General features: G+C 30.1%; 2 long non-coding RNA genes across 4 annotated transcripts in view; both read left to right on the top strand.

Moving 5' to 3' along the window:
- LOC139426941 (uncharacterized) overlaps positions 1–25,559 on the top strand; it is an 84,956-nt gene that overhangs the window by 56,916 nt on the left and 2,481 nt on the right. The gene's annotated exons all lie outside the window — the stretch shown is intronic.
- LOC139426930 (uncharacterized) lies at positions 7,485–19,210 on the top strand. Of its 3 annotated transcripts, none has more exons than XR_011638054.2 (3): positions 7,485–7,619; positions 15,453–15,556; positions 18,987–19,210. It is a non-coding gene; the product is annotated as an uncharacterized LOC139426930 (long non-coding RNA). The 3 variants fall into 3 exon arrangements; XR_015429356.1 differs by lacking the exon at positions 7,485–7,619 and adding an exon at positions 7,783–7,960; XR_015429357.1 differs by lacking the exon at positions 7,485–7,619 and adding an exon at positions 10,448–10,579.

The following is a 25,559-nucleotide window of genomic DNA, read 5'->3' on the forward strand; positions in this document are numbered from 1 at the left end:
AAGGATAATATGTCAGAAGATATTTTACATCAAATTCGTGTCAGTTCCAGAAATCACGATATTGAGATGAATGAGGAGATACATAATCGTGCTTTACTATTGATCGAAGATATGTGTTACCTCATGTGCGGTAATTTATTAATCAGGTTAGGAATGCCAGCACCATATCGTGAAATGAATGACGCATTTAATCGAGAATTGGAACGGGAACGTGAATATGATCACCAGGAATTAGATTTAGTAGTTCAAACGAATGTACCCCTGTTGAATTACCAACAAAAGGAAGTTTATGATACTTTAATGAAGGCAATCGATAATGAATATGGTGGTTTATATTTCCTAGATGCCCCTGGTGGAACTGGCAAGACATTCCTCATGTCATTAGTTTTAGCAACTGTTCGGGCGAGATCTAACATAGCGGTTGCAGTTGCTTCATCTGGAATAGCAGCCACATTGTTAGAAGGATGCCGTACGGCTCATTCAGCATTCAAATTACCGTTAAATCTTCAAACTATTGAAGAACCAACGTGTAATATTGCAAAACACTCAGCAATGGCCAAAGTTTTAGCGGTATCGAAAATCATCATCTGGGACGAATGCACAATGGCGCATAAACGTGCATTAGAAGCACTTAACCGAACATTAAAAGATTTACGCAATGACTCGAGATGTTTTGGAGGAGCAATGATTTTACTTTCTGGCGATTTCCGCCAAATACTGCCAGTAATTCCAAGATCTACGGCTGCCGACGAAATAAACGCTTGCCTCAAATCGTCAAATCTATGGCGCCATGTGAAGAAACTGCAACTGACAACAAACATGAGAGTTACATTGCTTAATGATACATCTGCTGAAGATTTCTCGGAGCAATTGCTGACTATCGGTAATGGTCAAGTACCTGTCGATGAATCGAGCGGATTAATATCATTTCCAAATAATTTCTGTAATTTTGTCTCATCAAAAGACGAACTTATCAACAATGTATTTCCAGAAATTATTTCTAACTACAAAAATTATGAATGGATAAGTGAGCGAGCAATTTTAGCGGCTAAGAATAAAGATGTAGATGACCTAAACTACATAATTCAAAATAAGATCATTGGAACAATGCATTCATTCAAATCTATTGACTGCGTCACAAATGAAGATGAAGCCACCAACTATCCAATTGAATTTTTAAACTCTTTGGACGTGCCTGGCTTACCACCGCACAATTTACGCCTAAAGGTTGGCTCCGTAGTAATCATGCTTCCAAACATAAACCAACCAAAACTGTGCAACGGTACGCGTTTGGTGGTTAGAAAATTGATGAACAATGTAATTTACGCTACGATAATGATAGGAAAATTCAAAGGTGAGGAAGTTCTCATTCCGAGGATACCGATGATCCCAACCGATATGCCGTTTGAATTTAAAAGACTTCAATTTCCGATACGTCTTGCATTTGCCATGACCATCAACAAATCACAAGGCCAATCCTTAAAAGTTTGTGGTTTAAATCTAGAACATTCATGTTTTTCCCATGGTCAATTATACGTGGCATGTTCACGGGTCGGAAGACCATCTGCGTTGTTTGTTTTTGCGCCTGATAATAAAACAAAAAATGTCGTGTATCACAAGGTACTTAAATGAAGAGCAACCTATGTACTAAAATACAGAAATAATTATGAATGATTGATGTAGAAATTTAATTTTTTTTGTATTTTTTCCAATAAAAAAAAAATCTGCTTATTTATTGACATTAAGGCGGAACAAAGTTCGCCAGGTCAGCTAGTATGTATAATAATAATAATAATAAATAAAAAAAAATTTTAAAAAAAATTTAAAAAAAAAAAAAAAAATCTTGAAATGTTAATTAAAAAACCGGAAAAAAAAGGATATAATCTTTTCTTCAGCCCACACGATTATATTCGCAAAACAGAGTGCTTTCTGATATTGTATCAATAAAGCCAAAGCTAAATAAATTAATACAATAGTGTGAGGAGCACTCAAAATTTTTTTTTTAAAATAACAACAAATGAAATAGATCACAAAAAGTACAAATAAGTAAAAATAAGTAAAAATAACATGTAAAAACAGATAATAAAATAAAATAAAAAGAAAAAACATTAAAAAGGGGGGACTATAAAGCGAGCAGCAAAATCAGTTCAACTTACATGGACGGATGTTTTTCAAGAATGATTTAAAAATGTTTTCGCAGAAAGATTGCCAGATTACAAAATATGAAAACAAAAGATGAAAACAAAAGCGCAAATTGAGTGTAACAAGAGGGTTTTAAAGTGTCGTTCTTACTGCACTGTTGAAGTGATTTGTTATTATGAGTTTTGATTTGTTAGTTACCAAGGATGGGCCCGAAATGGATGTGCGCAAGGTAATATTATACTGGATAATTTTAAAAATTGATCATAAATAGTTTTAGAAGATAGATGTTTATTTAAGAAAAAGTATAAAATAGAAAAGAGAAACATAAATTGCCTGTTTTGCAGATAATTTTAGCCGCGGATTTGCACGATATGGATTAGCACATAGAAAAATTATTTAAATTATCAAAGAAAAAATTCTTTCAATAGATAATTTTGACACGGATTTGCCCGAAATGTATTTGCACATGGAAAAATTAACAAAGAAAAAACCTTAGTAGATAATTTTAGCCACGGATTTGCCCGAAATGGATTTGCACATGGAAAAATTATACAAATTAACAAAGAAATAATTTTGGCAATGGATTTACCTGAAATGGATTTGCACATGGGAAAATCATAAAAATTAACAAAAAAATGTTTAATAAATATATCCACCAAAATATACGATTAATTCAATGATTTTATATAAAATTTTATTACATTAGTTGGGTATCCATTGTTTTTTATCAGATTTTGAAAGAGTTTATCGATTTGTTTTTTGGATAAATAAATATTACTACATATTCTTTTAATTCTGTTCATTTCATTAAAAGTGATATTTAAATAGATGCTCCTAGAAACATTAGAATTCCAAGTAACTAGTTTATTAATATTAAAATTAAAATCATTTCTTTTATCGTATAAATCAACAAAGCAGATATTTTCAACTTTCATAATACCCAAATCCAAAAAATTGAAATTAATGTTATCATCATGATTACGAAGTAAGATTAATTCCTCAGGGTATATATCACTCAATAAAACAGTAAAATCTAGGAAATTAAAGATAATTAAGTCATCAATATATCTAAAAACAAATTTAATACTAAGAGTAAAATTTTTTTCATAATAATGCAAAAATAAGTTAGCTAAGAGAGATGAATAATTAGATCCCTGTGGTATTCCATTAATTTGAAGAAAAATATCCCTTCCATTGTAAAGATAATTATTAAAAAGACAAAGATTAATCAGAATTTCCCAATAATCAAAATCGCAACAAAGGATATTTTTAAAATCATGGTAATAATTCAAAAGGACATCTTTTAGTTTAGAAAGGGGAAATCAAAAATTCGCAATACAACTAATTTTATTATGTTTAATGAAATCTAAAATCGGTTGATTATTAGTGACAATCCAAGAGAAACCTTCTTTAGTAATATAGTTAATAATCTTATTTAAGTAGTTAGAGAAAAGGGTGCCAGGTTTAGTTAAATAAGTATTAGACCCACATGTGATAGTTCTAAATTTTACTGGAATTTTATGAAATTTAGGACTGATAACTAAGTAAGGAAATTGTATATTGCTAATTTTAATTTTTAATCTCTTGTAAAAAGCTAAAATTTTTTTAATGACAATATTATTGTTGAAATTACTAAGTTCAAAATCTTTACTATTTTTTAATTCCGTATTTAAAAGTTCAGCATAGAATTTTTTACAGAATATAGCATAATTATTGTTAGCTTTGTCTATGGTAGTAATTACAAAATTTTTTTGAAGTTGCTTAATTGATTGAACAATATTAGAAAAATTTGTTGAATTGTTATACTTATTTAAATTATCCTTATTATTGAAAATAAAGTTTTTAAAGTAATAATAAACTCCCCATTTCCATTCTGTTAGCATGCCTAAAGGCAAAGAGAATCTATTTGATATCTTTAAACAAAAACTATTGAGATCATTAAGAAAGTATTTTAGAATCTTATTGATTGATATACGGTAAATGGGTCTAAACTTTGTGCCCTTTATCATTAAATTCCTAAGTTCCAAGTTTTCTATAATATTTAAATTACCAGTAATAATATGTTTATGATGTTTATCAACTAAATCAAAATATTTATCCTCCTCACAGTGACGTTCATAATCGGATATATTAATACTCCCTATATTTTTGCTTATATTATTATAGTTAAATATGGTTCTACCAAGAGATTTGTTATATTTAAAACTTTCAATAATGTTAAAATCTTTTAATGGAAATAAAGCTTTAAAATTTTCAAAAATGTTGTGAAATTTGATCTTATCGAAAATAGGATTTTGAAAGTTAATAACGAAATATAAATTATCTAAACTTTTCTTTTTATTAGGCAAAATTTTGCTCATTTTGGCTTTTATAAGATCGAAACAAAGAATTTTGAAATGTAAATTAATGAAAGAAAAGTTAATAATAAGATCGTAGAACTTATATATTTCATAATTCTTAAGGGAGAAGACAAAATCTTTAATTGGTTTAATGCTATATTGTTTATTAAAGTCAGTTTCCATATTAGAAAGAAATTTTATATTTAATTTGTCACTATTAAGAGAGTTTCTATTACTTCTTGAACCCCGTTTAACTCGATTAGTACGCTTGTCTTTAATATGAAAAAGTGAATAAGTTGATGAGTTATTGTAGTTAATCTGTGTATGTTGGAAGGTATCGTTTAGCCCATAAGGCAAAATTGTTTTATATAAAAGCATGTAGTAATTTTCTTTCTGTAGTCTTAAATCTAAATCCTCTATAATATCTAAGATATTAATTTTGACACTGTTAAATTTATGTACTCTAAAATGATTCAATTCCAAGTTATTGATAGTCTTATTACTGTTAATATCAGAACGGTGTTGATTAATTCGAAAGTTAAGTGAGTTACTAGTTTGTCCAACATATTTCATATTACAGAGACCACAGGTTAACATATAAATAACATTTTTAATTTTACAAAACAATTTGGAACTAACGTTATAAAGAACAGTATGTTTTTTTTATCAATATTAGGGCAAGTTTTGCATCTTTTATCATCACACGCTTTGTAGGAAGGTAAAGTATCGGGAATAGAATGCAATTCAAAAAATCGTTTGCCTTCGCTTTTGCTTTCAGAGTAGCAGGATGTCGATCCGAAGTTCCCCTCTGATTTAGGCTCTCCGTACCGGGTACAACATGAAGAATAATTTAAATATTGAACACATTTTTTACCAGGCGCTAAATTGTTATAATTGTTTAATTCCATAATAATAGGCTCAAAGAGCAACATCCTAAACACACGTAACGTCCTAAAGACAGGAAATTAGAAAAAGAAAATAAAAACGAAAACAGAAGGAGAAAGAAAGAAAGTTAATAGTAGTACAGTTTTTCCATGTGCAAATCCATTTCGGGCAAATCCGTGGATAAAATTGTTTGCTAAAAATTTCTTTATTAATTTATACAATTTTCCATGTGCAAATCCATTTCGGGCAAATCCGTGGCTAAAATTATCTACTAAGGTTTTTTCTTTGTTAATTTTTCCATGTGCAAATCCATTTCGGGCAAATCCGTGGCTAAAATTATCTACTAAGGTTTTTTCTTTGTTAATTTTTCCATGTGCAAATCCATTTCGGGCAAATCCGTGTCAAAATTATCTATTGAAAGAATTTTTTCTTTGATAATTTAAATAATTTTTCTATGTGCTAATCCATATCGTGCAAATCCGCGGCTAAAATTATCTGCAAAACAGGCAATTTATGTTTCTCTTTTCTATTTTATACTTTTTCTTAAATAAACATCTATCTTCTAAAACTATTTATGATCAATTTTTAAAATTATCCAGTATAATATTACCTTGCGCACATCCATTTCGGGCCCATCCTTGGTAACTAACAAATCAAAACTCATAATAACAAATCACTTCAACAGTGCAGTAAGAACGACACTTTAAAACCCTCTTGTTACACTCAATTTGCGCTTTTGTTTTCATCTTTTGTTTTCATATTTTGTAATCTGGCAATCTTTCTGCGAAAACATTTTTAAATCATTCTTGAAAAATATCCGTCCATGTAAGTTGAACTGATTTTGCTGCTCGCTTTATAGTCCTCCCTTTTTAATGTTTTTCATTTTTATTTTATTTTATTATCTGTTTTTACATGTTATTTTTACTTATTTGTACTTTTTGTGATCTATTTCATTTGTTGTTATTTTTAAAAAAATTTTTTGAGTGCTCCTCACACTATTGTATTAATTTATTTAGCTTTGGCTTTATTGATACAATATCAGAAAGCACTCTGTTTTGCTGATATAATCGTGTGGGCTGAAGAAAAGATTATATCCTTTTTTTTTCCGGTTTTTTAATTAACATTTCATGATTTTTTTTTTTTTAATTTTTTTTTTTAATTTTTTTTAATTTATTTTTTATTTTTTTTAATTTTTTTTCTTCTTTTTTTTATTTATTATTATTATTATTTTTAATAAACTGTTGTTTGTTATTTTTTACTTATCATTTCCCCCCCTTTTTCATATGTCTATTATTTTTCTTCGTTTTATTCTTCGTTATGAACTTATCTAATGAGTTCTGTTTACTTGCAGCTTAAGCGCAATAAATGAAACTTATTGTTTTTCTTAACTTTCTTAGTGTTTTCTTGTATTTACTTATATATATATATATATATATATATATATATATATATATATATATATATATATATATATATATATATATATATATATATATATATATATATATATATATATATATATATATATATATATATATATATATATATATATATATATATATATATATATATATATATATATATATATATATATATATATATATATATATATATATATATATATATATATATATATATATATATATATATATATATATATATATATATATATATTCGGTCACGGATAAATGAATACTCTAAATTTATATTTGTCAATGAAAATATTTATTTCAAAATATTTTGTAATGCTTAAAATCTTTTATTGAGATTTAAAGTTCCACTACATTTAAAAAGTACTATTAGTTCTTATTATTCGATAAGTAAAGTATTAAATTTATATAATTATGCTGTAATAAATTTTAAAATCATTCACAGGTTTAAAAAAAAATTTGCTTAGATCATATTTTAACGGGAAATTATAATTAAAGATATTTTTTCTAAAAATTCTATATATTAAAACTTTACATTCCAAACTTATTACAAAATATTAAAATGATTCGTGATAAAAAATTTAACGTACCTCTACCAAATGAATATATAAATTTTATTGCTTATTTATTGCAATATATTAGATTGAATGCTTTTTTAGAATTTGTGATAAGCATCTGATTAAACAGAATTTTGTTTGCTTTACGTAAATAAACTTAAAAAATTATGTGCATTTTCTTCATATATATACACTTAACTTATCTTTTATACGTACAAAAAAATCAGTTGTTACAATACTTGGAAAACTTTTGAAAGCAACATTGAGTAAGTTTCATATTCAAGTGTTTTTGTAAGGTTATTTTGCATTGTATAGTGCTGCAAACAATAAAACAATGAGGAGATGTTTTAAGCTTGGTATTGCGCAGGCGCAACTATATAAATTAAAGCTTTACTTATTTTTAAAAAAAAGGTCAGAAAGGAAAATTATAATGCTTGGAAAATTTGTGAATATGCTAAATGTTTCAGTGGTAACATGAAAAACTATATAACATTTAACTTTAACCAGTTACTTTGAGCAATTTTAACCTTCTAGTTAAAACTTAGTGTACCTTTCTAACTATTAGAGAAGAGAGGAAAACATTTCTAGACTTGGTTATGGGCTTAAAGTATGTATGTGCATGTATGCTTAATGTATATGTTTAAATATATTTTATTTGCTTCCCGTATTAGTAAATATTCAAAAACATAATGATCAGAGATTCCCTGCAACTGGGGTAACTTTGGCTGCCAGATGTTTTTTAATAAAAATCTGCTCTCTTAAGTCAACTTCTAGAAAATGTTTCCTTTACCTTTTGACCCAGAATTTTTATTCAAACATATTTTTTTATATTTTTCTCTTTTGTATTAATTTTTGTATTCATTTAGATCTAAATAAGGGGAAAATATTATAGTTAGCCTTTTAACAATTTATGGTTTTGGAATACAGCATGAGCACCGTTGTTTTTTTCTGCGTTTAGGTGAAATCTTCCTAACAATATATATATATATATATTCCATCTATTTGCGGTTATTTAGATCTAGGAGCAGTTATTCATCATTAAAATTTCTTTAATTTACGAACTCAATGATTGATAAATTTTTAAATATGAGTAAAAAAAAATTTAACTATTTTTTAATGTTTCAGTACAAATATAATAATTCCAATAACCTAACATATTTTAGTAATTATTAGATTAATGATTGTCTATATGATTATCAAAGATAACAAGCTGTGTTATTTTACATAAAGATAGCCAAATAAGGGATAACACTCAAAACATGACAAACCTTACACTTTATTTATGCTGTGATATCAATTTTCTTAAATTTGTTATAGGCTCAAGGCCTGTTAGAATTTATAAATCACAGAAAACTTTTATGAATGGTAAAACTTTATGCTTGAATTTAAACACAAATTACAATAATAAAGCTTCCTAGAATATTAAGTCTGTTCACCGTAAGTTTAACATAAGCGGAGGCATACACCGAAAGTTTTCTAAATTTCTGCGTTATTGTTTACATTCAGTCAATCATCCATGATGGATTATTTTAAAATTATTATTAGGTAATTAGGATAAATATATAGGATGAGTATATGGGATAAATTAGTATTAAATATGTCTAAAAAATTTTGTCTTTTGAAAAGTTACAGTAAATAGAAAACCATTTCAAAAATCAACATATCTCTAAAAACATTCTAATTAAACTCTAACTGCAATTCATGTTGCGTTTTTGAATTTTAAACAGATTTTTTTTCAATGCGTCTCTCTCATTTACGCGGTTTTTTTCTGTTGGTACCATGAACTAGCTCATAAGAGTTTATTTTAATTCCACAATTCGAACTACTCAATGAAAAATCATTGTTGTCGTGTTTAAACAGGGTGGGACTGAGTGTGTCTGCATATTTTACAGATAAAAGTATTCAAAAAATTATTTAAAATAGAGATGAGTTCGAAATTATATTTTCTAAAAATCTGTAGTCTGAGGCAGGAGTGTGTGTTCATACTTCATAATTACATTGTGTGTCGGTCATTCGTGGAATATCTTCCGTAATTATTGTAAGTAGGAGATATTGCGTTCACACAATATTTGGGTAAGGTGCAGGATTTTCTTTACGCGAAATTTAATCCAAGCAACATTTCGACTTTGAGATTTTCTCCAAACATCCTCAAGCATCAATCTTCATAGTTTAAAATGTCTTGATTCTTGCTTGGACAAAGGGAAAAAAAAATTTGCTGTCCGAAACTCTTCTTTTTTTTTTCCTCTTGAATTTTCTGATATTCATGGACTTGATCAAACTCTAAATTGATATTTCGGAGATGAGAAACAGCAAGGTTATCATAATTATTATATTTTCGCTGAAGCTGAATTCGAACAGGGAGTTGCTTTTAAAAATATATTACCTATGTTGTAAAAAAATGGATAATCTGAAAAACCGAATTTTTAACTTTTTAATGACAAAACCTTGGAAATGCTCTAAGTAAACCTTTTGTCAAACTGACAAAAAAAAATTGTCTCAACTTATTTGAGGATATGAATTTCATCACAACGCATATATCACATCCATGTTACATTTCGATTATGTAATACAACCTGAAATAGGAAGAGTACAAACAAATAAGTCTCAGTCAACACTAGAACTCAAATCCGGAAAGCTTGCTTGACAAGAGAGCCCTGTACCATCTCGTCATTTCAAACTGTTTTAAAATATAATTTAAAAAAATCTACGAGAGCTCCCAGAATGCACTGAGATTGATACACGAGTGGGATGACCGTTTCGTCAAATATTTACAAATTCGCGTTTCATCAAAAAATAGCGTGGTTTCATAACGAATGATTGTAAAATATAACGAAAAACAAGGATATAACTAGAAGTACTGAATTGTTAAAAATGTGAATTTTTATCCGAGAAGGTATTTTTACATGCTTTTATATAAATGTCTAAATGCCTTTGTTCCCCTGTTCAGTACTAACTCGATTAACGATACAAAATTTGAGACATTTCTGGCCAATTTATCGAGTCTGGAGACTACCAATTTCCTAAAGTTATGAAATAAAATAGTTTTAAAGTTTTACTGTAATATACGCGTGCTTAAACGATGTCTTACGTCATCCATATCTTTTGGATACTTGCTTTATGACTTCATATAAATTACAATAAGAATTAAAATCCTCATCTTGTTACAATCTTGTGTTTAACTCTTAGTTTGTACATACAGGAAATAGTGAGTCTGAAATACTTTTGTGTAAGTTCAATGCTTAAACTGTCTTTAATAAAGGTTGGTTATTCTAAACTAGAAAAATATTTATCTCAATTTTAATCTTTGCTAATCCAATTTCAAATATCAATTTTCTAAAGCTATGAAATAAAATAGTTTAAAGATATATAAAAATATATACCTAACATCTGCGCGATTTATGGCTTTTGGATATTTGTTTTATGGCTTAATATAAATTAACAACATAATGAAAAATTTCTCTATATCACCTAGTTACATGCTAGTGTTTCGCACTTATTTTGTACAAAGACTAAGCTTTTTTTGTCTAAATTTAGAACTTAAACTGCATTTCAAAATTTTATATTTTATTGTACGTTAGTCTAAGTATATATTATATTAGGTAATATGAAAGGAAAGTTCTTTTTTATTATTTTGTAATTTTTATGGTTTGATTTACAATCGAATCAATAACTGTAGTAAGGAAGTGACCCTTGAAATGCTAAGTTTTCAAGTCTCTATGTTTTTAATATTTTGCTTACCGAAAGTTCGATTTGCCATAATATTCTATTAAATTTATTGACTGGGTGAACGTATAAACTTGTGAAACTTTCACGAATTGTCATTTTTTAGATTTTGTAAGCAAAGTAGGTTTCCTTCATTAAATCATTATGAAAAATATATTAAAGAAAAAAAAGTATATTATAAAAATTGAACGGAAGCATTTAATAAATTCGAAAATGTTTGTAAATAAGCTGAGAATGTGATAAGAATAGTTTTATTCCAAAATTTCAATTATCATTTGTTCATAATGTTATGGTTTGTGAGAAAATATTACTTTAAAGTTAATATTTTTCCTTAACTCATTAATTTAATATTTTCTACTTCCAGTATGTTAAAATAATATATCTTAAGCGTCTGAAAGGTTTCGTTCTACACGAGTTTTAATTTCTGTTTTGAATAAGTTAACAAGGGATTAATTCCTAACTTGATCTTTTTTTCTCTCAATTACCGCGATTTTCAATTTACCGCTTTAATATTAATTCGATTTTATCACAAACTCTTTTAAGCAAAAAAGTGATAAAAGTATTTAAAAAACATTAAAAATCGAAATAATTTATTAACTTTTGTTGTATGGCGATTAGATCAGTGTTCTCCAATTTTTATATCACTGCAGACCTGTCAACATTTGATAAGTTTACCGCGGTTCGCTGGGGGGGGGGACGTTGATTGTTTAGATTTTAGATTATTTTAAATTATTAATTTTAATTTAATTGTATTTAAATTAAATACAGTTACACCAAAAAGTAAATATAAAGTGATTTAACATTTCTACTTACTAGAACGTAAAATCAATAAAAACCCTGAGCTTGTTTCTTTGCAATGAGACGGTTCTATCTAGGGTTAATAGGAGACAATGATGCATTACAAACATTAAAAAATTAACGTCACTACCTTCGGGGGCCCCCTTTTTTTTAAATAAATAAAATTTTGATGAAACACAGATATTTTTAATTAGGGGTATATACCTAGGAATTTATATTTGGTTTCAATGAAATGGGCGGCCCGGTACCATTTGATCCACGGACCGGTACCGGTCCGCTGACCAGGGGTTTGGGAACACTGGTTTAGATAACTAAAAAAAATTTTTTATAAAAAGAAAGTAATGATCTGGCCGGAAGTTTACAAATGAAACCGAAAGTCCAAATCAAGCTTCTGAGGAATATATCTGAATTATTTTATGCCTCGATTTCTTTTTGTGGGGACAGCTGAAGGCTCCTTTGTATGATAATCCCATTGAATCTGCAGAAGAACTTGTCGCCAAGCTTTCGACCGCTGCAGGGAAAGTTTGTTATATGCCTGGTGTGTTTCAGAATGCTCGCCTATCTTTTCTTCGCCGTTGTACTGTGTGCATAGCCGCTGTCGGCCACTGTTTTGAACACTTATTGTAATCACATACCATTAAATTTGCTTTTATAACTTAACTTCATCGTTCTTTATGTGTTTTTGCCTCATATAAGAACATAAACTTTGACGCCCTCTAGCGGTTTAGCGTTTTGTTTTCGACCATGCATTCTTTGATAAAAATTGTTTGCTTGGGTGTGTACTATCACTTCCTAAAAATTTGCCCATCTTTTTAGAATCACCCTGTGTATGTATATATATATATATATATATATATATATATATATATATATATATATATATATATATATATATATATATATATATATATATATATATATATATATATATATATATATATATATATATATATATATATATATATATATATATATATATATAATGTCTGCTTTGTTGATTTATACGATAAAAGAAATGATTTTAATTTTAATATTAATAAACTAATTACTTGGAATTCTAATGTTTCTACGAGCATCTATTTAAATACCACTTTTAATGAAATGAACAGAATTAAAAGAATATGTAGCAATATTTATTTATCCAGAAAACAAATCGATAAACTCTTTCAAAATTTAATAAAAAACAATGGATACCCAACTAAAGTAATAAAATTTTATACAAAATCATTGAATTAATCGTATATTTTTGTGGATATATTTACTAAACATTTTCTTTGTTAATTTATATAATTTTCCCATGTGCAAATCCATTTCGGGTAAATCCATTGCCAAATTTATTTACTAAATAATTTCTTTGTTCATTATCAGCATTGGCACGACAGCCCTTTGTGAGCCTGGGCCTTCCTCAGAAGCTTTTCCCATTCTACCCTTCTCCCAGCAATTGTTTTCCAGTTCTTTACTTTTAGGATGGCAAAATCCTCATCCATACAGTCCTTCCGTCTCTTTTTGGGCCTTCCTCTTGGCCTTTTATTGGAGGTGGTTGCATTAGAGACTCTCAATGTTGTTCGTTCTGGGCTCATTCTCACTACATGCCCGGTCCATCTCATTCTGCTAAATTTAATAGATTTAATGATATCATCGCCATCAAAGATCCTATATATTTCAAAATTATATCTTTTCCTCCAGTTGTCGTTATCGAGTATAGGGCCAAAGATGGTTCGTAGGTTAGGACCTTTCTTTCGAAGGTTGTTAATAACTTCTCTTCCCTTTTTGTTAAAGTCCATGTCTCTGAAGTCAAAACTGACTTGATTAATACCTTATAAAGTAAGATCTTAGTCTTTCTTTTTATTAAGTGAGATTTCAATAATGATCATAAACCATAGAAGCAGCGATTGGCTACGATTATTCTTTTTCTGATTTCAGGATTGATGTCATTTTGATAGTTTATTTCTGATCCTAGATAAGTAAAATTTTTTACAGATTCAAATTTAAAAGAATCTATTTTAAACAATTTAGGGATGGTTTCCATTGTACCACAATACATATATTTTGTTTTCTCCACATTCACTCTTAAGTTAATTTTTCTAGCTGATTTTTCCAGTGCCAAAAAATTTTCACTCTGTGCTGTCCTAGATCTTGCGATGATATCTAATTTCTTTGTTAATTTGTATAATTTTTCCATGTGCAAATCCATTTCGGGCGAATCCGTGGCTAAAATTTTCTACTAAAAGTTTCTTAATTAATTTATACAATTTTTCCATGGGCAAATCCATTTCGGGCAAATCCGTGCCAATTATTCGGGCAAATTATTTACTAAAAATTTCTTCATTAATTTTTCCAAGTGCAAATCCATTTCGGGCAATGCAGTAATAACGGCACTTTAAAACCCTCTAGTTACACTCAATTTGGGCTTTTGTTTTCATATTTTGTAATCTGGCAATCTTGTTGCGAAAACATTTTTAAATCATTCTTGAAAAATTTCCCGTTCATGTAAATACATCTGATTTCATTACTCGCTTTATAACTTATGTTTTATACTTTTTATTTTATTTTCTGTTTTTAAGCGTTATTTTTACTTATCGTGTTCTATTTTATTTGTTGTAATTTTTGTAAAAAAAAAAAAAAAACTTTTTTTGAGTGCTCCTCACACTATTGTATTAATATATTTTGCTTTGGCCATATTGATACGATATAGCCAAAGCAAAATATATTAATACAATAGTGTGAGGAGCACTAAAAAAAAATCACTATATTGATACGATATCAGAAAGCACTCTTTTTTGCGGATATAATCGTGTGGGCTGATGAAAAGATTATATCTTTTTTTCCGGTTTTTTTAAATAAAATTTCATACCTTTTTGTTTGTTTTTTTAATCATTTTTTTGTCATTTTTTTTAATTATTATTCCCCCCTTTTTTTTCATATGTCTATAATTTTTCTTTGTTTTATCCTTATTTTGAAGATAAAACAAAGAAAATTTTTGATATATATATATATATATATATATATATATGTATGTTTGTGTGTGTTTCAGAGCTATTTACTAAATTTACTGAAGCCATATATAAACTTTTTTAAATCCAAGCATTTTTGAAGTTGTATATTGTATAATACACTAAAGAATGATTTTAAAAATAAATAAATAAAGCCATACACTTTTAACCTCTTCAGGAACATGATTACGCGGATCTTCAAGCAGATATGAAATGAATCTTTCTAATTCTCGTTGTGATCTCAATATGATATTTGCTTAGTTCGAATACGAATATTAGTACGAATACGTACTATTTAGTAGAATAAACTTGGAGCGTGCATGTGTTGGGAAGCTCTTTTTCTTCCTTCAGCCAGTCCTGATAAAGGGTTAAAGCCGTTTATACTTCATTATAGATAGAGGAATGATTCTCTACCATGGCAAATAAATCGAAATAACTGAAATTTAATATACAATCGAAAATCCAAAGCAAGATGCTAAAGGAGACTTCAGAATTATTTTATTTTATTCTTTTCTCTTTAAAGAATCTTTTTTGGAAAAAGTTTTATTTTAGTAATTTGGTTAATTAGCGTTCTATTGATTTTAGAGGAAAAATGAAGTTTTACGGATTCCTTGTATTAATTGCTTGCTTGTTTGCTGTTTTGAAGGCCGAAAGTTGTAAAAAACGACTGGCAGAAGCGCAAAAAATGAGTAAGTAATATTATTTTTAAGTTGAAGGGATTTTTTTTCATAAAACCTTTCTATGGATGATAAAGAATTTAAAGCAAAATTTAATGCTAGCCTTGAGCTGTGAATGAAAAATAAAACTCCATTTCTTACATTTTTAGACATATTCTATTTTAATATTTATTAATCATAATTATTCATTTACAACTTTCCACGTATTTGCTTATGAAATAAATTTTCTACATATTTTTAAAATTATCCTACAAATCTTTAAATCCTCGAAATTTGAAGGAATTTGTAAATATCTTTTGATAGTATTTACTGGTAGGGGAGAGTCGGGTAGCCCCGCCCAGCGGGTACCCCCGCCCACTGTCAATTTCATATGTATAGAATATTTTTTCAAGTCAATGGGCCATCTGACATTAATTGTTACATTAAAAAAAGATTGTTTTCAAAGTTTCAAGTATTTATGCTGCTGGTAACATGGTAAACAATAGTTTTGAAGATATGTTGAATACAGTAGTCATGAAATTAAGAAAAATTGGTTGAATGTTTCGATTAAACTTCATTTTAATAAATAATTTTTTCTATACATACAGCATTAAAGTATGTAGTCTAAGTTTAATTTGCACAAAGAAAGAAGTTTGTATGCAAAAAATTTTTCGAGAAATTACAAATTTACAAAAAAATTGGACCCCGCTCACATGAATGTCGGGTATCACCGCCCAATTTTATTTCGTCGATAAATGTACGGTTGCAAAGATTATTATTTTATTGCCTCAAATTTGAATGTTATATGCATTTTTAACGACAAATATATGTTTTAATATTATATGAAACATACATTTATATACTTAAAAATGAAAAATTAAATATTTTTAAAATGTTATTGATGTATCCAAATTAAATTTAATGCCGGCCAGGTGGCCGAGTGGTTAGCGTGTCTGACTGCGGAGCCAATGGCCGCGGGTTCGAATCCCGCTCTGGGCATGGATGTTTCTCTCTCTGTGTTGTCTTCTGTTGTGTGAATGAGTGAATGTGGCCCACCCTATGAACGGGTTTGTGGCAGTATGGCGTGGGTAACGTTGCTCGCCTCCGTGACTTTGGTTCACAGGTGCCCACTGGGTAACGCTAAATGAGCAACAATTCCGGCATCTTCTATGGCGAAGAACGAAAAGTTCAGTGCCTGCCGTTATTAAAAAAAAAAAAAAAAAAAAAAAAAAAAAAATTAAATTTAATATCAAGAAATCATAAATATTATGATAAGCTATTTGCTTACTTATTTATTTTCGTTTATTTGTGAACAAATCAATCTACAAAAGCATTTGAATGCAATCAAAATACAAAGTGAATTTGTAATTTTATAAGAAGTATTTTAGATTAAGTTTATAAGAAGAGATCAACCAAATAAGTTTATATTGAAAAACAACTATTGTTATTAATTATTGCTACTTAAATTAAATTATTTTCGTTAAATATTGAACGTAAATATATATTAATATTATAATACATTAATATACATTAATAATGATAAAAAGTATGACATTTGTTGTTATTAAATGATAGAATTCACTAAAAGTATATAAATATGTAATAAATAAAATAATCTTGTGACAAAAATGATAAATGAGGTTTATCTATTGTCAATACATTGGTCATTCTCATTTACACCTGAAAAAATAGCCAAAAAACACAATTTTTGTAACTGGGCGGGGTTACCCGACACATTTTGAGAAGAGCTGAAAAACATGTTTTTTTAAATTTCCATTTTTTTAAGTTTAATTATTCTTTTTTTGGTTTATTCTTTTTGCATTATTTAATTGGATGATAAAACAATAGAAACATACAAAAATGTTGATTATTACTCAGTATTATACAGAAATATAAGCAATACTCCTTAAGCGAGCGGGGCTACCCGACTCTCCCCTACTTGTTTTCTTTCGAGAAATGTATTTTCTGACGATACTGGAACTCATGTGTTTCTTTTTTTTTAACTTCATATTAAAAATGATACTAAAGTACATACGCAGCGTAACAAATTTAGAAACAGCCAATTACCTCACAAAATATACATCGTGTCAAAACGTGAAATTAGACATATTCAATATTTTTTAAAAGCTATCAAAATGCTACCAAAGTCGATCTTTACCCACCCGGGGGTGGGATGGGGGCCAATTTGAAATCTGAAATATGAACCACTATTTTTATTGTAGATTTGGATTTTCAAGAAATGAGTGACCCTTTTGAGTTGTAGGTTAATACTGTTTGCTTCACAGATGTCGTTGTAAAGAGATAAAAGCTAAATGGAATGAAAGTTGTTTAAAATGGCGCATTTTGAGATTTAGCTAAGACTAAGAAGACAAATATCAGAAAAATATTTTATTAATTATTTAGGAAAAAAAAAGTTCTTTTTATTTTTTAGTGACCACCATTTTAAGCAGTTTGTACCCCCTTTTTAATTTTCGGGGTTACAGCGTCATCTGTGAAGCAAAATGACCTATACCTCAATACCTATAACTCAATTAGGGTTACCCTATAACCCTAATTGAGTTATAGGGCAACTTTTTTCTGGAAAATTTAAATCTGCAATAAAAAATAGGGTTTCATAATGAAGTCACCCCACAATCACCCCTGGCGCCAATTAATCCTAATTAATTAGAATACTTGAGATAGCAGTTTGTTCATAAGGAATCCGTTTATTATGTGGGGAGAGTAGTTACAGACAATGTCAACCTTCATATATGAAAAGGTATCCCATCATAGAATCGAGTTAACACGTCTTATATACTAGTGAATTGTAATTCTGTACTGCTAAATTCCCTACAGTACTCCCCCACCAGAATTATATATGTGATGGAATGCGATGAAAGAATACCACTAGTTGATTTATTGCTGTTTTGGGAGAAGTCGCGAGAGCTGTATTAAGATCACCGTCTTTTTGAGTGCTGAATGTGAGAGGTGTATCAACTTCACGGTTGTAGTCGCTCCTGTGTTGCCCTTAGCAGTCGAGTGCATACAGGCCAACGTTGTGAGAGATCGAGACTGAGAAGCAACAGCGTGAGGAGGACGATGTCGCAGTCACAAGTAGCAAGTCAACTGTTCAATGTGGACCATCCATCGAAGTAGGTGCGTTCAGATCGAAGTGAGCGTTACTGCCAAGGTAGGCGTGTTCACATCACGTCCGAAGGTCACCACCAATGTGGGGATAGTAGCTTTCGACCATGTCAAACTTCATCTATGAAAAGGTACCCCATCATAGAATCGAGTTAACACATCTTGCATGCCAGTGAATTGTAATTATAATTTTGTAGTGGTAGATTCCCTACAGTTAAAACAAAAGGTGTTCAGGGTGATATCTTTTTTATTTTATGAATTGTGCATTCTTCATCCATTAATGAAGAATTTTTTTCTCTTTTTTATATCTAGACATAACCTTACTTTCTTAAACTTTCAGTTAAACAGGGTGTTCAAGACTATCCCGTTCCATCGTGTAACGCAGATGGTACATATTCTGCTCAGCAATATTCAAGCTTTGGAAGGTGCTACTGTGTAAATCCCAAAGGAGAAAGAGTGAACAAAGCCTGTCCTTGTAAATAAACTATCTGATTTATGCATAATGCAATGTTAATTTTTTAAATGGAAAAAAAATAGTTATTGAAGTAAATACTTTTCTGAGTACACTTTGCTCCTTTTGAAATTTAAGCGTTGAAATACTTTCATAGTCTAATTTCGTTTTTTAATATATAAAAAAACTAATTTCTACATCGAAATTAATACAACATTCCGGGGCCCGCTCTAAGCATTTGTCACCGTTACATATGCCATGTTGTTGTTGTTGGCGTATGCCTGTTTAGGCAGAGGGAGGGCGATTGTTCTTGTTTTCCAGTGGCGCCATCTAGGGCCAAGAATTCGACTTCTGTCACATCATTCGTCACGCCCGTTTATAGGACGGACCCATTCATCCACAGATCGTAATTTTGACCTGAATCTGAGAACGATCGATCTCCAATCCAGTACCCCCAGAGGTATTGATTTGTTATGGGAACATTACATATGCCATAAAATTGCCAATTTATCGAATAAAAATAAGTCTTGGAAAAAGTATTGACGAATGATTTCTTCCACTGGAAAGAAAAATATATATTTAACTCGATCCTCAAAATTACGTCAAAACGAATTTTCTTAACAAATCAGTTTTTTTTAAAATTCGATTTCAGTTATTTCCGGTAAATGCGCTGCATTACCAATTAGAATTGGGTTCAAATAACATAAGCCTGAGACAAACTACCGTAAAATCATAAGAAATAGTTAAGATTTACATTTGGCGTTGACTTTCAAAAATTGGTGAATACTTTTGATATTTAGCTAAGTTACTGGTTACTAAGTTGAAATCTTTATCGCGGACCCTGCATTCATTAATATAACATGAAGATCAGCGTAACTGAGTAACAACACAACTTAAGATGAAACAATCACAAAGAAATTTTATAAAAAAAAGTTTTTTTACATAGTTCAACTCGACGTTATCTGTTTCAAAGGCTTAAGTCAAAATTCGTACAAATAAGAGCTTTTATCATTAATGCACCCATGGTTGAAATATTTTTATGAAAACATACGAGAACGTTCCTCAAATGGACGTTTTTCATGTCTGCAAGCACTAGAGCTCCTACAATTTTCAGTTATAAGCTTAACACCAAGTACAGAGAGCAAAAAAAGGGAATGGAAGAAACTTTGTACTACCCTGAATAACTTATAGTTCAATATCGAGATCATCACGTTTTAGGACTCATTGTTATTGTTCTGAGGAGATGACCTCAAGTATTCTATTTAATTAGAGCAAACGATAATTTAAGTTACGAAATTATAGACAAAAATGCACTTTCTCAAGATAAACAGTCTGGGAAATATGGCCCCAATACTTTGGGCAATAAAGCAGCTCAAAGTTTGGACCTCTTGATGTTAATTCTATTTTTTTCTTAATTCATCATATGTCGGGGGAATTTTTAAGTGAATTAAAAAAAAATTTCTCATGATTATAAAATTCGTTTATTTATGCATTATGCAAAAAATAACTTTTATAAATTATTATTTTTTATTATTTTATTTAATAATAGCCAAAAAAATTTTATATTCCTTTGATACCCACATTTTTAAATAATCTTTAACAATATAATTTTAGATGGCAGTATACAAAGTTTGAACATAATAAGTCAAATAGTTCCTAAGAAATCGAATTTTACTCATACTAAATTTATAAAAGTTGAATTCTCAGGAACTACTCGACATTTTGCCAAGTAAAATTACATTCTTCAAAATGATATAAAAAATTGTACACCTTTATACTCAGTTCAAAATTGTTTTGTCTATTATTACATAAAATAATAAAAAAATTATGAATATTCACTGAAAGTTTATTTTTTGCTTGGAATTATCTTTGGATTCGAGATATTACGAAATATACAAAAAATAGAATTAGCATTAAGGGGTCAAGCATTAGAAATGTTCTCCTGACCACCAAACTATTGGGACCGTATTTCTCAGATTGCTACTACCCGCTATATTTTGGGGGTCAGAAATCCAAATTCGTCGAAAAAATGATATGCTTATTCTGAGAAAATACGTTCTTGTTGATTTCGTTACTTAAAAAATCGTCTGGAAGCCTACCCATTGCTTGTAAAGCGAGCTATGGCAGCTATAATTCCATTTGCTACAGTGAATCTTTGCGAAGCGGGATTTTCCACACTTGTGACAATAAAATCAAAATATCGAAATCGATTGAATGTTGAGCATGATATGCGCGTTGCTTTGTCGAACACCATCCCCCAATCCAATTTATTAATTAAGGAAAAGCAGCAGCAACCATCACATTAAAAATTTAAATTTTAAAAATTTTGAATACTATTAAAATTATAAAATTGAATGTTTTCTAATAGTTGATGTTTTTTACAATAATTTTTTTCACATTGGGTGGTCCGTGACTTCTTAAAAAATTTTAAAAGGGGTTCATTACACCAAGAAGGCTAAGAAACACTGATCTAGGGTAATCCTTTTTTTTCTTCTTGCGCAATGTACAACAATGTTGTTTTTTCTTCAGATGGCACCGTTTTTTAAAATTCCGTTTATAGTTTTTGAAGAATTAATTGTTAATCCCTGAATTTTAGGACATTTTGCATTTAATATATTAGTTTGATAAAAAAAATTATATACGTAAAATGGAAAATACAGAAATAAATGAAGTTTCTGAAATTTGAAACAAATCGGATTAAAAAGGATAGCGCTACTACAGCCTGTCAACGAGCGAAGCACGGATTTGATTGTAAAACCATAACTAATACTAGGATCAAAGCAGTTTTTATTTTAATAAATGAAGGAAAAGAAACGTTATTCATTTTTCATAACTAACAGCACTCTTTTGAATTGTAATAGAACAATTAAATTAAACGCTTTCCTAAGATTTAGACAATATTAGAAGTTAATTCTTCCTATCCATCTTTATAGGATATGTGGGATTATATTTATTTGATATATTTATATTTATTCTATATTTTAATACTCACTGACGATAGATTAGAAGAAACATCAGTGTTTAGAGTATCGGGCAAATATATACCGGGCAATGGCACTTGACCTTAAAAAAACATCAGTGTAGGGTATACCGGGCAGTGGCACTTAGCCTTAAAAAAACATCAGTGTAGGGTATACCGAGAAAATGTATACCGGTCAAATGTGAATGTATGGCCCGATACTCCAAACACTGATGCTTCTTCTGATCTATCGTCAGTAAGTATTAAAATATCGAATAAATGTAATTATATCCACGAATAAATTCATATCAAATTGAATGTAATAAATATTTCGGACATTCACCAAAGCGACTATGTGATTGTCAACATTCACCGGTGAAAGTCAACAATCACCGATTTCGGTCATTCACCGTAACATATATACACAGTCCAGTCACATTAATGTGACTACCTGTCAAAAGCCTGAATAAACACCTTTGACAGAGCGGACCGCTGCGAAACGGGCAGGAAGAGAGTGAAATAGATTTCTGAAGATATTCACTGGGATGTTGAGCCATGCCGATTCCAGTGACGTGGCCAGCTGCGCTAGATTACGCGGTTGAGGATCCATGGCGCGAACAACCCGATCCAGGTGGTCCCACATATTCTCGATTGGGTTTAAATCCGGTGAGTTTGCTGGCCAGGGGAGTACGGTAAATTCATCCTGGTGCTCTTCGAACCACGCACTTACACTTCCGAGCTGTATGACACCTCGCATTGTCCTGCTGGTAGATGCCATCATTCTGAGGAAAAATCATTCGCATGTAGGGGTGGACATGGTCCGCAAGGGCAGATGCGTACTTGTGATGATCCATCGTGTCTTCCCCAATGATGAGTGCACCCAGTGAATGCCAGGAAAACATTCCCCAAACCATAATGCTCGCTCCTCCAGCCTGGATCCTTCCGACAATTGTTGCAGGGTGTTCGCTTTCAGACGTTTCACGCCGTATACGCCAACGTCCATCTGTCCGATGGAGCATAAAACGTGATTCATCGGAAAAAGCCACCTGTCTTCACTCTGTGGACGTCCAATTGCGGTAGTGGCGTGCAAATTCCAGCCTTCGTCGCCGATGAACAGCAGTCAGCATAGGTGCATTAACCAGGGGTTTGCTGCTGTGGCCCATGAGCAGCAACGTTTGCTGAAAAGTTATTGAGGATACACTCTTGGTGGCCCCTTGGTTCATCTGGGCGGTCAGTTGCTCAACAGTTGCACGTCTATTCGCCTGAACACATCTTTCGCTCGCTTCTGTCATCTATAGCCCGTGGTGCACCACATGTGCCACGCTGCTTATTTTGAAGAGTGCCATTTTGCCATACATGGTATACTTTTACCACGGCGGCACTCAAACAGTTCACAAAATTAACCGTTTCTGAAAAGCCCATAATCATGCCCTTTTTGACGTCGGATAAATCACTACGCTTCTGCATTACGTCAACGATTGAAATGCTTTCCGATGCCCTAGGACATCCTATACATACACTCCACTGTAATGTGCTGCCACCTGCTTTCTGTGATTGGTTATTTCACGTTGACGTCGAAAATAGGTGGTGGTCACATTAATGTGACTGGACTGTGTATATATATATATATATATATATCTATTAGTTTTATACTATTTGTTGTTATCATTCGATAAGTAAAGTATACGTAATAAACTTTACGTAAATAAACTTAGAAAATTACATGAATTTTACTCATATATATACCCTTAACTTATCTATTAGATGTACAAAAAATATCTGTTGTTAGAACACTTGGAAAACTTTTGAAACCAACATTGAGTAAGTTTCATATTCAAGCACTTTTGTAAGGTTATTTTGTTTCGTACAGTGCTGAAAACAATAAAACAATGAGGGGATATCTTAAATTTGGTTTTGCGCAGGCGTAATCCTATAATTTAAAACTTTAGTAATAAAAAAAAGTCGGAAAGGAAAATTATAATGCTTACAAAATTTGGGATTAGGCCAATTTTTTCAGTTATGACATAAAAAACAATATAACATTTAATTTTAACCAGTTACTTTGAGCAATTTTAAGCATCCTGTTAAAATTTAGTGTATTTTTCTAACAATTAGAGAAGAAAGGATATAAGTTTTACTAATTGTAATATACACGTGCTTAAACGATGTCTTACGTCATCCATCTCTTTTGGGTACTTGCTTTATGACTTCATATAAATTACAATAAAAATAAAAAGCCCCATTTTGTTAGAATCGTGTGTTTAACTCTTAGTTCGTACATACAAGAAACAGTGAGTCCGAAATATTTTTGTATAAGTTTAGTATTTAAAGTGTCGTTTAAAACGTTTTATTATATTAATGGTTATTCTATAATAGAAAAATATTTATCTCAATTTTAATCTCAACTACAATCTCAATTAAAAAATAAATAAATAAGAATCTGGGAAATATGGTTCGCATAGTTTGGTCAGGAGAGCGATCCTAAGTTTGAACCCATTAATGTTAATTTTACTTCTTGCGTATGTTGGCTGGGTGACGCAGTTGGTTTGTCATCGGCCTTCTGAGCCCAAGTCTGCGGGTTCGATTCCCGGCCCAGACATCGGATTTTCGGGATCCTCAGCGGCCATGTCGTATGATTATGCGGCATGTAAAAGATCCCTGGAGTGCCTTATTGGCTCTTGGCATTTCCGGCAAAATTGAATCCCTAGTGCACTTTAGCATCCAAACAGAGTCTCGGTGCTGCCATCTAGTTTGGCAGAAACTAGACGTTCAAATTAACATGGCCAACGGTATCTCACCCATTGTGGTGGTCCTGAAGGAGTGGATGCCACTTCTGGAGAACGCACTAGGTCTGCTCATTGGGAAGACTGATTGTGCAGCTCATTGGAAATAAAGAAAAAATTAAAAAGAACTTTTTGATTATCACGCCGTATCTCAAAAACTTTTTAAGAGAATTGAAACATTTTTGCACACAGTTCTATAATTCGTTTATCCAAAGATAAATCCATGCAAAAAATAAATTTTAGTAAATATTTTTTATTTTTTTTATTATTTTATTTATTAATATTCGATACAATTTTGAATTGCAAGGTATACAATTTTTAAATCATTTTAAAGCATATAATTTTACATAACAAAATACAAAATTCAAGCGAAATCGGTTGAATAGTTACTGAGAAATCAAATTTTAAATATACTACTTCCTTAACTATATGGTTTTTATTTCCCTGATTTCGGCTTCTGTAGCCATTTCTGAATGGTTATTTAGTATTACGCGCTTGCTTGTCTTCAGAAGAAATTTTTTTTTTAAAAAACAAAAACATTTTTATTTTTGCCCAGAATTTCCTTCAAAAGATATTTGCTTTTTTTAAATTGATTTTCATTAGCTCTAAAATTAAATAAATAAATATGAATAGAAATCTAATTCAAATAGGCAAAAACACAGCATACAGCGCCAAAATCCAAAACTAAATGATTGCCTTTAATCTTTGAAAAGAGGAAAA

The sequence above is a fragment of the Parasteatoda tepidariorum genome, chromosome 9 (assembly GCF_982258835.1).
Source record: "Parasteatoda tepidariorum strain Cologne lab strain chromosome 9, Ptep-v5.0, whole genome shotgun sequence".
NCBI lineage: Eukaryota > Metazoa > Arthropoda > Arachnida > Araneae > Theridiidae > Parasteatoda > Parasteatoda tepidariorum.